Source organism: Python bivittatus, unplaced genomic scaffold (assembly GCF_059951505.1).
Source record: "Python bivittatus isolate LINGU-HERP-01145 unplaced genomic scaffold, Pbiv_v1 ctg000020_np1212, whole genome shotgun sequence".
Lineage (NCBI taxonomy): Eukaryota > Metazoa > Chordata > Lepidosauria > Squamata > Pythonidae > Python > Python bivittatus.
The window spans coordinates 109,160,368-109,172,464 of NW_028277030.1; the positions used below are offsets into that span (position 1 = coordinate 109,160,368).

Genomic DNA, 12,097 nt, shown 5'->3' on the forward strand with positions numbered 1-12,097 from the left:
CCCTGTTGAGGTTTCCAGCACTGGTGGCTTTAGGGGAGCATACTGGCCCCAACTCCAAGGGCCCCACATTTTAGGAGGTAGCAAAATGTTGTATATTTCTTAATGGGCAAAGGTTTAACAAATATGAGCTTGTGTTACCCATAGTAAAAAGTGTTTAGAATGTATTTACTTCTTGCATTCATTAAAGGTATTTTTCACTTCTGAAATATAAAATATCTTTGCATAATTATATATGAAGCATTGCTTAAGGGTTTTGTAAATGTCAAAAATATTCCCATGGCCACCTTTTTTATCAGTTACTAGTTAATTCACAGGAATTAACCAGTTAATTTTTTATTTTTCAATGTCTAACTTTAGGTTTTTTAAAACTTTTTGGAACAAATTACCATTTTTTAAAAAAAAATGAAATCCAATAAAGCTTGATCTGGCAGTAGTGTTTGTAATATTCCCATATGACTGGCCTTTACAGCTACAAGTTTAGTCACAGGGACACAGAAGTATGTATCTTCTTTTGCTTGATTTTTACTCTTTTCTGTCTTTGCTGGTGGAAAAGAGGCAAAAGAGCTCATATTTATAGACAAAGATAGCTGTTGGTGTATGACTTTTTATTTTGAAAGATTAGAAGTGTAATACATGACATCCTTCAGACAAGGAAAATGGAGATTTTTTTTTCCCACCTAAAAATGCTGAATTGTTGCTGTGTCCATAATATTGCTAGCTGCTAAGAAATAAAAAAGCTGAAAATGTTGCCAGTTTGGCACAAAGGCAAATGCTTTGAATGCCTTGCACCTTGCCCAATCAATTAACTAAACTAAATATGTTGAGGTGGGTCAAAGCTTAGAATACATTTCACTGAGATAGTGGTATTTTGCAAGTCAGCTACGTCAGAGGTACACTACAACTATACCTTGAATGATATATTTGAATAATCCCTGCAGTTTTTAACAGACGTCTTAAGTCACCTGCCTTGAAAAAAATAGATACTTCACCAGATTGCCTTTTTAAAAAATAGATGTTTGGTGACTGAACACATCCACCTGAAGAGTTTTTGTGAACGACTAAGTCCTGCCCCCATAGGAGTTATGTTTTTAAAGGGCCCACTGCATGCTTTTAAAATTCCACATATGCCCTCCAGCTGAAAAGGACTGGAAATTCCTCCTGTAAAGGATTTTCTTTTCAATTTTACAGATGTTGATAATTCTAGGAAGCTCAAAATCTGTATCCTTGTTTTGACAAATGGTTAGTCATTAGTCAGTTAGCAATAAGTGATCCAAGCATGTTGAAGAGGATTTTCTTTTGTCTTGGCTACATGTTAAAATGCCAGATACTTTCATTTAGTCTTTTTATGAAATACAGTATACCCAAGCATATCCCAGAAATAATTTGTGTTTTGCATCAGTTTCCTCCATGTTTCTAAAAATAGCAGTGTATTCTATCTATATAATATGGAAAGAGTTTTATTCTCACTATCACAAGCTAAATATTCTGCAATCATGGTAAGACATGTAGCCTGTGGTGAATGGCCACACATCTATTGCATTAAGAATACTGATTGGAAAGGTCCTAACTCTTATTTGTTATTTATGCAATTTTCCCTTCATTCAAATTTTGCTTAAAGCAATAAAGGGACATATCTGTATGTTTCAACTGCGATGATGATGATGATAACAATGATGTGCCATCAAGCTGATGTCAACTCTTAGTGACCACATGTTCTTGACTGCAATGGAATTAGCAAACTAAATATCCAATTAACTAGGAAGAAAAGAAAAATGATCTTAAGAAAATGTGGACAGAATCTATATGCAGAGAAATTACACTCCACTGCACAGGTGCCTCCCATCATGAAATTATCTTGTATACAGGATCCCCAACTTCAAGTATTCCTGTTTCCTCAACTCCATATAGCCATCCAAAGGGAGGACTAGACTTAAAGTCATGTTGTTCAGAAGGATCACACTTGCGATAACTGGAAGCAAAGAAAAATAAATGGAAAAACAGAATTAGTTAGAAATTATTTTGGAATAAAATGGACCCTGTACATGCCAGGATGTAAATGAATAGTGAATTCCAATTTTGTAGTACTGGAGGTAATGTTTATCAGCAGTTTTATGATAGAAGAATTATTTATTAGAATAGAATGTTTTCATATAAAGATATCTGTCATGGTTTATAAAGATATATTAGTGTCACAGCCATATAATATGGAATTAAGTCAGGCATGCACAGAGCGAGAGAACAAACTGAAGCAGTTACTTGGTTTCTCTAGAATAAAACTGGATTTACAATTTTGCATAAATTATTAGAAATATTGGAGATTTAAGTGCCTTCTCAGCTGTTCCAGAATTATAACAGATTCGAAATCAGAAAGGGAAGAAGGTAAGGAACCAGTACAGGGAATGAAGAAAAAACCTTAAGAGGTATCAATTAATGGTCCAAAAGTATTTCATATTATAATAAGTGGGGGGGGGGAATTGTTTTGAAGAAACTAATTTATTTGACCTATGCATAACTGGACCTTAATCAATTAACTGATTTAGATGTGTACCATGTGAATCTGACCATCTAAAATTGTATGTGTGAGCTAGGTTTACTGGAAGGAGAGCTTAAGGTACTAAGGCATTTAAGACAGTAAGAGCGTTTCTGTCATATTTGTGGTGCTGGATTGTTTGTGTGTATAAGTTACTACTTTATGCTGAATGAGACATTTTGAGCCAGTACAGAGACACCCAAACATATAGAGAAGGAGCACTCATATATATTATCTGCTACCTTTTCAGGGCTTTCAGGACTTCCTTTTCATCCATGATCCCAGTATCTGGATCCACTGCTGTGAAGGTGCACCTACAGACATAGAAGTTATTAAATTTTAATTTCATTTTATAGTAGGGATGTCTTAAAAATTGAAATTATTTGTTTTGCGTGGGATCAAAAGACCATCAGTCTGCTCTCTTACCTTGGACAAGACATTTTTCCTTTCAACTTCACAGTTCCAATTAATATATCAACCCAAGTATCCTATATCAAAGAAATTGAATCCCATGAGATACTTTGCAGTTGCATTATTTAACTATTTTCCAATAATACATGTCAGTCCTAAAGCAACATTTCTGCAGAGTTTTCTTTTTAACCAATATACTCACAAGATCATATTTAAAAAGCTATTAATAGTTATTAATAAGTTAAACATCTCAATAAAATTCTTTTGAGGCATATTCTGCAGTAACATAAATTAGAATGTAGGTGGAAAAAAGCAGCAATTCAAATACACAGTAAGATAGACCCATAATACTTACTTCTTCATAATGACTACAACCTTTAACAAGAATATTCGGCCGGAAGATTGTTACTGAAGCTTTCTTTTCTAGCCTTGTATTTAGATCATCCAAGGAAGGTTCAGAAATCAGCAAGATTGGACTGCCTTCAGCATAGGCAACCTTTAAAAGTAAATACAAAATATGTCTGGCCTGGATAGTGGTCATAAAGATTGGCATTTGTCTGCAAAACAGATAATATCAGTTGCCATATCCTGATATAACAAAATACAATCTTCAGTTGTATGATACTCTTCATTCAGAAGAGCTCACTGCAATTTAATAAAACTCACTGTTTAATTTCAGAAAATGCTTTTAATTAAAACATGACATATCTATTTCATATTTTTAAATAATTATGAAAGTTCATACATTGCACTAGGCCATGATTTATTTAATTATGATTTGCTGAATACTGTAATCCTAATTGGCAGGTTTCACACAAATTGCTAAATCATAAATCATAGCTTGCAACCCACAATGGCTGAGTCACACTAAGCTGAAGCCAGACAGATCTCATGATGACTTTCTCCTATAATGACATTTTATTTTATTTTATTTTATTTTATTTATCTCTATGCCACCACATTCCTAAGGTGGTGGTGTAGAGTTAAAATGAAAACACAGTACAATAACTCAATAAATATTTAAAAACCAATAAAACTATTTAAAGATACACAGTAGTATTCCGAGAGCCATTTGTTATTAGAAGTTAAAATATGGATGCAAAGGCAAATAACTAAGGATATGTTCTAACCATAGTTACGAACTTGTAGGTGTAATTAAAATAGAAGTGAAAATCATAAGCTTAAAATCAACAGGATGTGAAACTGCCTTTTTTTCTTCTGTTTTCGATGTTGCAATTCATACCAGTGATTCTTCACCATGAATGTAGTCCCTTTGCTATCCAGTCTTGCTGGCTGAACTAGTAAAACATGTTTATTTTCATATGTAATCAAATAAGTTAAAAACGTACCTTAAAAATCCCATATTTTGGGCATTGTTCAATGTGGAATAATGTGAGAATATGAATGGGTTCCTCAAGACTTTGCAACTTTATAATGAAATCCCAGTGAGCCATTCTACATTAAACCAATGCCTTTTCTTCCAGTAACTACTAAGAATAATCATTTCATTTCTGTGACTCATCTTTATACATTAAATAACCACTTCAGCCTTATTAAAAATTCAAATACATTAGAATCTATTCTTTTAGCAACATGCATGATAATTCAGTGAATTAATTCCTGAGTTACTCTATTTAGATGTGTAGAAGAAAATAGGTAAAAGATATATTTACACCTGTTAAGAAGCCTTAACAAACAGGGACAATGAAGAGGAACATATGTTGGCTCCATTTCCCTGCCTTGATTAGATTTTTGGCACAGAGATGGTGCAAATTCTGCAGACATAAGATTTTCCTTGATTGAATTATATTTCTCTATAATGTCAGAAAGAAAGATGTACATAAAATGGAACATATGATTTATCCTGAACCCAGGGCAAACAGTCATTCTAGAAGTTGTATGGGTCAGCAGAAATAAAACCCAGAATGTTTTGTTTGCTTCAGATTTTGGAGAAAACACAATTTGGAGGGATTCCATTGGGATCCTGAAGTGCTTTCATGTGGTGGGTAGGACAAACCTGATGGGTATTGCCTCTTCTCTCTCCTCAGTAGCTTCCAGGCAGCAATTCCACTGGTCCACCAGCCCCAAACAATCTTCCCAGATCCTTCTCTTCCCACTCTCCTCCCAGCTACTGTTGCCACACTGCTCCAGCATGGCAGCTGTTCTGAGCACAGAATGTTTGTTTATGTAACATTTTAAACTTCCCTATTCCGAACTGAAAGAAACATGAATTCCCAATAAGATTCTGGGAATTTTTTAGAGTCAGGATTCATTTTTAATGCTATTTCCTGGCCAGTTCTCAACATGCATTTTTAAACCATGTTCAGGAAGATGTATTTCTGAATTAAAGCAGGATACAAACCACCTGCATGAGGAAAGGAACTAAATAAGAGTCATCCATAAGGCCCATTAAAAAAGAAGGCCAAAAATTATCTAAACAAATACAGTTAATTTAATGAAATGTCAGGTCTAGCCCAAAGAACTCCTGGAGACCGTGTAGGTTCAGTCAGCAAGGTTTATTAGCTAGCGCTTATTTACAGAATCTTTTCAGACTGACCAGTAGTTCCCAGGCACAACTCTCTACTCTCTTCTGGAATGTTTAGGGATGCGCCAGCTTTCTCCACTTATCTCCAGAGCGTTGCTCTGGAGACGAGAGCACCGTTTTCACCCCCCTTCCTCCATTCCAGTCCATCACATGAAATGATTCATCTTTTTATTTTAAATGTAGGCTTATTCCAATTGGATATGTAATCTAGACCACTGGTGAGTACGCTGTAGCCTTCCAAATGTTTTCAGACCACAGTTCTCACTATCTTTGACCATGGGACATGTTTGGGAATTCCAGACCACATGTATTTGAGGACCAAGAACAATCACAATCCCTAATCATTCCACAGCATTCTTATACATTTCCTGGAAGTTGACAGAATACACTGAAATTTCCATACTATTTAATAACCCCAATACATTTAGCTAAACATACCTCATATTGATTTCATTGGAACATAATTCTAAGCATACCATATAATATAGGGATTAGGACAGAACTGGGGAGATCCAGTCTCAGAAGCTTACTGGATGACTGAGCCATTCATTGTCAACCCAGCCTGTCTCACAGAAGATCCCTATGTGAGTAACCTCGAATTACTGGAGGAAAGGTGGAGGAGGAGGAGGAGAAAAGAAGATGAAGATAAAGAAGATACTGAGGCATTTCAGCCATTACCATAGAAGTATTCTTTGATACAGAAAATTAGGAAGTTCAAAACCAATGCAAATATTAAAAATATATTTTTGAGGGAAACTGTCTTCTAACCTCATCTGTTGGTAGAAAAGCAGGCAAGTAACCTCTTGGCTTCCTTGTCACCATATTTGCTTCATAATGAACCAACCGACAAGGCTCTATGTTCAGGAAAGTAGTGATCCATTCAGCTGCTTCATCTCCACAGTCCCTGCCTTGAGCTTAGATTCCATATCGTCTAAAAGACCATAAGAGACATTTTTTGCAATTGCTTGGAAGCTAGACACTTAATACAGTTATTGATGTTTCAGCATTTGAAGTGCTGCCCTGCTTTCACTTTCTGTATTTTGCCTGCATATAAAGCAGTTGAACTACCATGCCAGCCATGAGGACCTAAGATTGCCCCACAAATCTATCACATACATGCCACTGGAATTCTAGTTTAATAGCTACCTAAATCAACAGGAAAAAAGGGATAGAAAGAAATCCACATTCAGACTACTTTATGATCAAGTAAAAGTATAAAGACACTTACTGAAAGAAATTAGTATTAATGAATATCTGAGATAGACATAATTTTTTTACCTCTGGGTTCATACCAGAATAAATGGGATCAGGTTTCAGGGAATAAAAACTGTAGACGGTTTTTCCAAATGGGTTAATATGCCCCTCTCTAGATTCATGGGTTATGTAATGTAATATACCTAAATCGTATTAAAGGAACTCCAGATTGTATCTATAATCATATTAACAGCTGCAAATTAGGAGTAACATTCGAAAGTGACTTAGGCAGACTAATATGAAATAAAACAAGACAATATGAGTTAATGAGTATTTATATGCTAACACAAACTCTTCAATGTATTGGGATAGGGAGAATGTGGAAATTAATTGTATGAATAAAAGTATAAATTGGAAAAGGAAGAAGGAACACTTCAAAAGCATTGTACTGCAGGTATTTAGTACTGGAGCAATTAAGGGCAGAAATTTTATCAAATATATTGATGTAACAATAAATAGAATTCATTGAAGATAATAGATTATTAATGATAAGTATAAAGTATTTGTCATAGCGGTAGAATTTATTTAGTAGCTTGCTGAACTACATTCAATATAAAACATAATACATTATTTTTTGTATAATATTTAAATATAGGGGTTTTTTTTTTCCCTTTTGGACACTTTTTGGCATTTAACCATTAGTGCCTGGAGGATGCACTTTAAAAAACTGAGAGATTAATGAGGGCTGCAGTGAGCAAGTAATGACAAAATGATGTCACCAAGCAGATGGGACTGGATTCCATTTCTGGGGTTGGGTGGCCAGGGGTTATTTTGAGGGGAGGTGTTTTTATGTGTCAATCCTAAAAAAAAGGGTTACATCTATCTACCTATCTGCCTCCTTCTCCCATTTTCCACTGAACAATAGCGGAATACTGTACCTCTATTATTCAGCAGACTACAACAAAATTATAGGCTCTAGAGGGACAAAACAAAAATACCAGGACCAACATCCCAAAGATTGTAGTCCCCACACTCTGGAATATTGTACCCTCCCCCCAGATTCAGTTGTCCATTTCATTTAGAAAGGCCTGAAAGGCTTTTATTCCAGCTGGCCTTGGGCCCATAGTATGGTTGCTGGGCAACCACTGTTTTTATACTGTGTTCTTTGCATTCTTCCATTTTCCCCCCATTTTTGCTTATCATGCTCCATCCAAGAGTGATTGGGGAGGTATATAGAAATAAATAAATGCAAGGAACATCAGAATAAAATTGAAAAGCTTGTTTTCCAGGAAGCAAGGAAAAATAAAATTCTTTAATACGTGCAATTCCAGATTGAATTTGTTCTTGGGAGTTCAATAGGAATTTGCAGGGTCTTCATTCCTGGGGCATTCAGGATTAAATAGTCATCTTCACAGGATACAGTTATTAGAACTATGCGAGGGATTTTCTTAGCAGATACCATATGACCATCTTTTATCACAGTCCAACACCTACATAAGAAAGAGCATTTGTTTAAAAACATCTATCTATCATGCTAATAACAAAAATATATTGCAGCCTTTGAAATCAGCTAGACTCAGCACTATGCTGGGACTTGGCTGGGGAATTCTGGGAGTTGAAGTCCATATATGTTAAAGTAGCTGAGGTTGAGAAACACCGCTCTAGACAAGGAATTAAAACAACAAATCTAATGTAAACATTGCTAATGAGGCACTACTACATACAGTAGAAAAGAAAAAGAAGAGACTATGGCCTCAGGGAATTTTGACACTTTTTCCAGGAGTTTTAGGATTGGGTTTGTTTGTTTCTGTTTTTGTTTTTTTTCTCAATATAATGGACTCTTTCTAATCCAACAGAATATTGGAATGGAATTTTGCCAGTTCTGGGGCTTTTCATGTATCTGCCTACTAGCAGAATAAGTATCCATAAACTGAACAAAACGGGACCAAATGTGGTATGGTGGGAGAAGCTGGCTAAAAAAAAGTTCAAAACGGCGAGATGCACTACAGGCTGTGTAGGAAAACATTCCAGGAAAAATTCCAAGAGAGGCAGTTGGATAGTAGGTAAAAATGCGGCTCTATTCCAAGCTGGTCACATCACTCTAACCAGGGCATATGCAGCCCATCCTGTGCTTTCCAGTGCACACAAACAGAGATGCACCTCAGAGAAACCGAAACACACGGAGAATACATTACTTGAATATATAGGAAAAAATGCAGATGCTTCCAATAGCCACTGCTTGTAAAGGTGTTGGGAAAAAACTCCCGAAGCAATGTTTTGGCTACCTTACTTAATCTAATACTATATGCAGAAGGCACGGTAAAAGTTAGATTCTCAGTGTTGGGTTTTGCTGCTAGCATTTCCATAACAAACTAGGCAACAGAACATGGTTAAGAGAGAGATAATGGGCAGGCAAGATACTCTTCCTATTGAAAGGGAGGAGCAATATCCTACTGGCCAGTGCAATCTGGAATTCCTTCTAAAGAGGAGCAGGGCATCCCTCTAGAAATCAGGGGCAAGAAAGTAAAAGAGGGAATGGTTTTCACTGTAATAGAAAGAACTTCCAAGATCCTTAAAACAGCAATCAGATCATCAGGGTTTCTTCCAAATACCCATTTCCTAGCGCAATTGTCTTTTTTTTTTTTTTTGCCATGTGTTTACTATTTATTTTTATACTGTGGCATACAAAAAGAGTAAAGCAGTCTTCAATAACAAGTGAGCCCCTTTCATACTGACCTCCTTCTGCATTTGCTTCTCCTGCAGCCAAATGTGGCATCTTCCTGTCCACTCTCAGGCAGCCCCAAGACTTTTTAGTTTCTCTGTTACTTTGGCACTGCTGCATTCTCCCTCCAGTTGTTTCTTTTTCCAACCTGCTGCCCTCCAGAAGTGTTAGGTCAGTGTTTTTCAAACCTGGCAACTTTAAAATGGGTGGACTTCAACTACCATAATTCCCCAGCTGGCTGGGGAATTTTGGGAGTTGAAATCCACCCATCTTAAAGTTGCTAAGTTTGAAAAACACCGTGTTAGGCTATTCCTCCCATATTCTCGGTCCAGCAAGAAGACTGTTCTACTATGTTACTTCTGCTTTTTTGAACTACACCCTCCGTCCCTCGGAGTGGTGGTGATCACCTACGAAGGACTGAACTTGATGATAACGGGGGACGGGACGGGTGGATTTTATTGATTTGCGATTGCACCACATGTGCTTAGCCTGCACAACACCGCCCCTGTAAACGTGGATAAACAAGCAAGCTGTTCTGAACAGTCCCTCCGAGGTTTGCTGGGGATCCTCAAGGGGGCAGGGCTAGCGGAGTCGGGGGCTGATTAACCCCAGCCCCAAAGAACAATCCTGAAAGAAGCGGACCGTGGTGAGGTTCCAAAGAGCAACGCGCCCCAGTCGGAGCCGCGGAAGAGAGTCCGCGCCCCGAAGGCGCCCGTTCTCATCAGTGCGTTGCATCTCCCGCGGCCAGCTTACCGGTCTCGCAGCTTCCCGCTCCGAAGGCCCAGCGTGGTCATCTCGGCTCGCTTCACAGCCACTCCCCGGCAGGATTTGACCGGGTAGATGAAGAGATCAGCCACCGTCCCCACCTGTTTCAGCCGCAGCCGACGGCTTCGACGACCCCGCTGCCAACGCCAGGCCACCGCGACCCCGAAGAGGAGAGCGGCGACGGTGCAAAGCCAGGCGAACAGCGCCTGAAGCAGCGGCAGCCCAGAGAAGAGGAAAAAGCCAGCGGAGCCAGCCATGGCGGCGTCCGCGAGAGAGAAACGAGCCGGAGGTGGCTGCCGTCGGTGACTTTTGCAGCGCGGCCGTTGACCCTCCTTCTTTCGGGAATAGCAGTGGAAGGCGGGAAAGGAGGGGCTCGCTTCGCTTCATTCCCCAAACCGTTTCGCTCCCCGGCTAGAAGGGAAGAACTTCGCCCTGGCCGTCCCTGCAGGGCTGCGCTCCTCGATCGGACACCCAGGGCAGACCCAGCCTTGCAACCTCTGCCCCTCCTAGGCAGATGGCCCCCCAGTTCCAGGCAGAGAGAAAAACAAGTGAACAAAACAGAACAAGCCCAACGTGTTGGTCGGAGACAGCAATACACTTTGGGTAGACTGTCCTTTAAGAAAGCTTTGGACACATTAGATGGGCAGAGGAGGAGGATCAGGCACTGGAGACTAAATTTAGCAGGAGACTAAGGAAACTGGGAATGTATCCACCCTTGACAAAAGCACCACATGGGGCAGGGTGGGGGGGATGACAGTTCTCTGGTTACCTGAAGGGGTGTCTCACAGTGAAGATGGGAAGGTTCAAAATCAGAGTCAATTGGAAGGAAGGACAAATGGGGGGGGGGGAGGGAAGGAGGACACACTGTTTAACTTTCTTGGTGTCTGTGACAAAAATTACAGTGAAAAACTACAAAAAATGGACATAGGCCTACATGTATGTGGAATTACTTTTTCCAGCATCAGAAAGACTACTTTTTCAGTTGCAATATTTTTCCAACAAATCTTAATTTTCAAGAACATATGCTAGGAATAATATAGAATCTATGACAATGTGTTTTTCAATTTTCACCACAGAAACATATAAGTCATGTGATCTACAGGCTACAGTGATCATAGATTTGAAGGGGCTGGATTGAAGTCAATTGCTGGAATCAGGAAACAACATAAATGTAGGCTGTCAAGTCTGTTGATGGACAAGAGAAAAAGCAGACAATTTACAAGGTACCAATACACAAATTTTTGAATGACTACTGTTGCAAAAACAGTCCAAAATAAAGAAACAAGATGCTCAAAAAGCCAGACAATATTTGATTTTAAGATTACGCCTGCCAAACAGAGGACACAAGGACAAAAATGAGGACATATCCTCCTTTTGCCAGAAGTCTGGTAACCCTCATTCACAAACAAATTACTGGAAAATAGATTCCAAATCAGTATTAGGAAAAATGTATTGAAAGTGATATGCTAAAAGTTAACAAAACTTAGAAAAAATGTTGTATCCTTAGTACACTAGTTGTGGGGGATGGGCCAACAATAAGTTGCCTTGCAAAATAGTCTCAAAATCCCAGCTTCCATAGAATAATGTGAGCATGCTTGAAATAAAATGGGTTTGTTGCACTTAACAGCATGCTTAGCTCTAATGCGCCAGAACTGACTGATACAGGTAGTCCTCGACTTACAACCATTCAAAGTTATGATGGCGCTGAAAAAAAGTGACAACCAGTCCTCGCACTTAGAATTGTCACAGTGTCCCTGTGGTCACGTGATCGAAATTCAGGCACTTGGGAATCAACATGTATTTACAGTGGTTGCAGCATCCCACGGACACATGATCGCTATTTGCGACCTTCCCTGGGGGGTTTCCGATAAGCAAAATCAATGGGGGAAGCTGGATTCACTTAACAACTGTGTGATTTGCAAAACAACCA

General features: G+C 38.6%; 1 pseudogene across 1 annotated transcript; it reads right to left on the reverse strand.

Annotated features, from left to right (window-relative positions):
• Window positions 1–594: 594 nt before the first annotated feature.
• Window positions 595–10,886, reverse strand: LOC103060551 (mitochondrial amidoxime reducing component 2-like; annotated as a pseudogene). The gene is made up of 7 exons (XR_015797174.1): window positions 10,156–10,886; window positions 8,000–8,170; window positions 6,255–6,417; window positions 3,297–3,437; window positions 2,957–3,018; window positions 2,773–2,844; window positions 595–1,969 (listed from the first exon to the last, which is right to left on the reverse strand). The product of XR_015797174.1 is annotated as a mitochondrial amidoxime reducing component 2-like (transcript).
• Window positions 10,887–12,097: the final 1,211 nt, after the last annotated feature.